Source organism: Ovis aries, chromosome 4 (assembly GCF_016772045.2).
Source record: "Ovis aries strain OAR_USU_Benz2616 breed Rambouillet chromosome 4, ARS-UI_Ramb_v3.0, whole genome shotgun sequence".
Taxonomy (NCBI): domain Eukaryota; kingdom Metazoa; phylum Chordata; class Mammalia; order Artiodactyla; family Bovidae; genus Ovis; species Ovis aries.
In genome coordinates, this window is record NC_056057.1 from 116,613,645 (window position 1) to 116,619,270 (window position 5,626).

A 5,626-nucleotide genomic window follows, 5' to 3' on the forward strand; every position below is an offset into this window, starting at 1 on the left:
AAGAATTGATGCTTTTGAACTGTGGTGTTGGAGAAGACTCTTGAGAATCTCTTGGACCACAAGGAGATCCAACCGGTCCATCCTAAAGGTGATCAGTCCTAAGTGTTCATTGGAAGGACTGATGTTGAAGCTGAAACTCCAATACTTTGGCCTCCTGATGCGAACAGCTAAGATTGCGAAGAGAAAGACTGAGGGCAGGAGGAGAAGGGGATGACAGGATGAGATGGTTGGATGGCATTACCGACTCAATGGACATGGGTTTGGGTGGACTTCAGGAGTTGGTGATGGACAGGGAGGCCTGGCGTGCTACAGTCCATGGGGTCGCAGAGAGTTGGACATGACTGAGCAACTGAACTGAACTGATAGAAACTCCCCGCTTAACCTTCTGAGGAACTCCAGAGCATTCTCCACAGCAGACACAGCACTTTACACTGCCACCTACGATGGACACAGGCTCCATTTTCTCCACATCCTCTACAACACCTGGATTATCTACTTTTCGACAGGATGAGAAGTGCCATCTCACAGTGGTTTTTATTTGCATTTCCTTGATAGATAATGACATTGAGCAGGACTTTGTGAGATTATCAGCCAGTTTTTTTGAGAAACGTCCAGTCAGATCCTTTGCCTATTTTTATCATATAAATGTTTTAATTTGAAAGCAGCCTCTGTTTATTAACTGACCAGATTACAGAAATAATCACAGTAGATACCTTAGTTCATCCTTCTAATAAGCCTGTTGATCTGGTCTTCCTGGTTGCCAGCATCTCTACCTTCTACAAAATGGGTGGTCTTTTCCTTCATTCCACCTCATGGAGAAGACAACTTGAAGTGCTGCAGGAAGTTGCATGCGTCTTTGAAACATTTTCCAACAGCACAGATCTCGTGAATCTGATCCTCCGTGCAGATGACGCCATCTTTGCCAAGAGATCGAGCAATGAATGTGTTATCTGTCAGGTCAATTCACTTCTTGGTTTTGCCATAAGCACACCTGTAGATCAATTCATTTACTGACCGCAGGTCTGGGAACTCTCATGCAGTGTATGGTTCCACAGTTCTCAGCGTGTTGATTGAAGCATTGCTGAGCTTCACACGGGTGCCACCGAAGATCTCACAGAGGCGAACAAGCTGAAACAACTTTCCAACTTTCGGCAAACGCCTTTGATACTTCTGATCCTTATGACAAGCACCGATTTGGGTTCAGAGGGTACACAGATGTTGCTGGCTTTTCTTGCCATCCTAGCCATTCGAAACTTTTGCAGGTAATGGATATGATTACCTATATTCCTGTGATACCTTCTGCCTGTATTCCTGTCATAATGCTACACTTTTTCATAGAACATTTTCATAGATAAGCTTTATCTTTGCTTTTCAAAGCATCTTTAGGCCAGACTTCTTTTTCAAGCTCTTGATCTTAAGCTCTGCAAAATTCTTTTATTTGATCTAAGGGTTTCTGGCATGGCAAAAACCTTCTTTTTCTTCTCTACTGAACCCTCCTTGGTTCCAACCAGGAAAGAGCTGCTGCTCCCCCTCTTTTTCTTGGTTGCACCACCATGCACGTAAGGGATCTTAGTTTCCAGTGTGTGTGCGAAATCACGTCAGTCGCGTCTGACTCTTTGCGACACTACAGACTGTAGCCCACCAGGCTTCTCTGTCCATGGGATTCTTCAGGCAAGAATACCGGAGTGGGTTGCCATGCCCTCCTCCAGGGCATCTTCCTGACCCAGGGATAGATTTCACATCTCTTAACTCATCTGCATTTGCAGGTGGGTTCTTGACCACTAGGGCCACCGGGGCCAGGGATCGAATCTGCACCCCCCTGGGTGGTGGAAGCGCAGAGTCTTAACCACTGGACCACCGAGGAAGTCCCAAAAGAAGTCATTTTGACCGGAAGTATGCCTGCAAGTGATAACACATTTTTAAAAAATTATTTCTTTTTGGCTGTGATGAGTCTTAGCTGCAGCAGGTGGGCTCTTTGTTGCGGCACATGGGTTTCTCTCTAGTTGTGGCACATGGGCCCAGCGGCTGTGTGCGCGGGCCCGGCGGCTGTGTGCGCGGGCCCAGCGGCTGTGTGCGCGCGCCCGGCGGCTGTGTGCGCGGGCCCGGCGGCTGTGTGCGCGGGCCCGGCGGCTGTGTGCGCGGGCTCAGTAGTTGCGGTGTGTGTGCTTAGTTGCCCTGTGGCATGTGGGATCTGAGGTCCCCGACCAGGGGTCGAACCCATGTCCCCTGCATTGGAAGATGGATTCTTAACCACTGGACCTCCAGGGAAGCCCCAGTAACATTTTTAAAAGCAAATAAATTATCTAATTCTTTTTGTGTTAAACAGTTCTTCAAATGTTCAAGACCAGGCATCAAATCTCCCTTTGTTTCTTTTTAAAATTGATTAACCAGTTTCTTTAAATGAGAAAATGTCTGAATCTCTAAACATCATTGCTACTGCTAAGTCACTTCAGTTGTGTCCAAAATTAAAAGAAGCTTACTCCTTGGAAGAAAAGTTATGACCAACATAGATAGTATATTCAAAAGCAGAGACACTACTTTGCCGACTAAGGTCCGTCTAGTCAAGGCTATGGTTTTTCCTGTGGTCATGTATGGATGTGAGAGTTGGACTGTGAAGAAGGCTGAGCACCGAAGAATTGATGCTTTTGAACTGTGGTGTTGGAGAAGACTCTTGAGAGTCCCTTGGACTGCAAGGAGATCCAACCAGTCCATTCTGAAGGAGATCAACCCTGGGATTTCTTTGGAAGGAATGATGCTAAAGCTGAAACTCCAGTACTTTGGCCACCTCATGCGAAGAGTTGACTCATTGGAAAAGACTCTGATGCTGGGAGGGATTGGGGGCAGGAGAAGAAGGGGACGACAGAGGATGAGATGGCTGGATGGCATCATGGACTCAATGGATGTGAGTCTGAGTGAACTCCGGGAGTTGGTGATGGACAGGGAGGGTTGGCATGCTGCGATTCATGGGGTTGCAAAGAGTCAGACACGACTGAGCGACTGAACTGAACTGAACTGAAACAGGCACCGTATAGGGGAAAAAGTCTAGCCCAGGGCTTTGTAGTCCATGAGAAGTGGAGTGTCAAGTTTTTCTGGTAGGCCTCGCTGCTGCTGCTGCTGCTAAGTCACTTCAGTTGTGTCTGACTCAGTGCGACCACATAGATGGCAGCCCACCAGGCTCCCCCGTCCCTGGGATTCTCTAGGCAAGAACACTGGAGTGGGTTGCTATTTCCTTCTCTAATGCATGAAAGTGAAAAGTGAAAGTGAAGTCACTCAGTCATGTCCGACTCCTAGCAACCCATGGACTGCAGCCTACCAGGCTCCTTCATCCATGGGATTTTCCAGGCAAGAGTACTGGAGTGGGGTGCCATCGCCTTCTCCGCTGGTAGGCCTTAGATTTAAATAAATGAGCTTCCCTGGTGGCTCAGATGGTAGAGAATCTGCCTGGAATGCAGGAGACTGGCTTCGACCACTGATCATGAAGATCCCCTGGAGAAGGAAACGGCAACCCACTCCAGCATTCTTGCCTGGAGAATTCCATGAACAGAGAGACTGACAGGCAACGGTCCATGGGGTCGCAAAGAGTCGGATATGACGGAGTGACTAACACTTTCACTTTTTTTTTTTTTCATATTTAACTCAATTTACTAGTTGCTGTTCTTGGATAGATTATTTAATTTCTGAATCTAGACTGCCAGAGGGTATTGTTCTCAGAAGGTTGCTTGGTGGGTTGAGTTCACTTCAGTTCAGTTGCTCAGTCATGTCTGACTCTTTGTGACCTCATAGACTGCAGCATGCCAAGCTTCCCTGTCCATCACTAACTCCTGGAGTTCACTCAAACTCATGTCCCTCGAGTCTGTGGTGCCATCCAACCATCTCATCCTCTGTTGGCCCCTTCTCCTCCCACCTTCAATCTTTCCCAGCATCAGGGTCTTTTCCATTGAGTCAGTTCTTTGCATCAGGTGGCCAAAGTATTGGAGCTTCAGCATCAGCATCAGCATCAGCATCAGTCCTTCCAATGAATATTCAGGACTGATATCCCTTAGGATGGACTGGCTGGATCTCCTTGCAGTCCAAGGGACTCTCAAGAGTCTTCTCCAACACCACAGTTCAAAAGCATCAGGTCTTTGGTGCTCAGCATTCTTTATAGTCCAACTCTCACATCCATACATGACTACTGGAAAAATCATAACTTTGACTAGGTGGACCTTTGTTGGCAAAGTAATGTCTCTGCTTTTAATATGCTGTCTAGGTTGATCATAACTTTTCTTCCGAGGAGAAAGCATCTTTTAATTTCATGGTTGCAGTCACCATCTGTGGTGATTTTGGAGCCCCAAATAATAAAGTCTGTCACTGTTTCCATTGTTTCCCCATCTACTTGCCATGAAGTGACGGGACCAGACGCCATGATCCTAGTTTTCTGAATGTTGAGCTTTAAGCCAACTTTTCACTCTCCTCTTTTACTTTCATCAAGAGGCTCTTTAGTTCTTCTTCACTTTCTGCCATAAGGCTGGTGTCATCTGCATATCTGAGGTGATTGATATTTCTCCCAGCAATCTTGATTCCAGCTTGCGCTTCATCTAGTCCAACGTTTCTCATGATGTACTCTGCATAGAAGTTAAATAAGCAGGGTGACAGTATACAGCCTTGATGTCCTCCTTTTCCTAGTTGGAACCAGTCTGTTGTTCCACGTCCAGTTCTCGCTGTTGCTTCCTGACCTGCATACAGGTTTCTCAAGAGGCAGGTCAGGTGGTCTGGTATTCCCATCTTTCAGAATTTTCCAGTTTCTTGTGATCCACACAGTCAAAGGCTTTGGCATAGTCAATAAAGCAGAAATAGATGTTTTTCTTTAGGGATGTTTTTTCATTCTGTTGGCTTCTCTTCACTGTTTCACACTAAAACATATTTGAGGGGACTCCCTGGTGGTCCAATGGTTAATAAGATTCCCGCTTCCAAAAGTAAGGAGCACAGGTTCAATCAATGGCTGGGGAACTAAGATGCCACATGCTATACAGTGTGGCCAAGAAATTGAAAAGATAAAAAAACTTAAAAAAAATATTTGAGATTTGTATTTGGAGCCAGAATTTTAAAGGGCATCATGGAGGTTTTCCATTTTGTATGTTACTATAGTATGGCTGGAGTTCTTGTCCAAATGAAAACCAGCAGACAAACAATCCTCTGGTTACTATTCTCCAAGGATTCCTATTTTCCATATGAACAAAACCATACTGTGCGACAGAATTTCAGCTTGAAGTTTCATCACAGTAACTGCTATTAAATTCTACTAAGGGTTAGGGACAAAGTCTTGCCCATGATGTAAAACATGCTACATTTTGTCTGAATAATCTCAAATGCGGTGGATTCTTGCCTGGGAGCATCTGATTCTTCACTTCGTCATCTTGTTCCATTTTCCTGTCACAAACAGCTTATTATCAAAAAGGAAAGGAGTGAGTCCTATTTCGTGTTGGTGAAATGGCAGAGATCCCTGGGAGGGAGGAGGCATAGTGGCCCTATGGGCTAGAACACCAAGAGAAGAAAAGGAGAGCGAGCTTCAGGGAGAGGGCAGATTCTAGGGCAGCAATGAGGGGTCTGAAAGCCCCAGACTCTCTAAGGCGATGATGATCCCGTG

The 5,626-nt window shown here is 46.0% G+C and overlaps 1 pseudogene; it reads right to left on the reverse strand.

The window, feature by feature from the left end:
* Nucleotides 1-714: 714 nt before the first annotated feature.
* Nucleotides 715-5,405, reverse strand: LOC132659656 (large ribosomal subunit protein uL30-like; annotated as a pseudogene).
* Nucleotides 5,406-5,626: the final 221 nt, after the last annotated feature.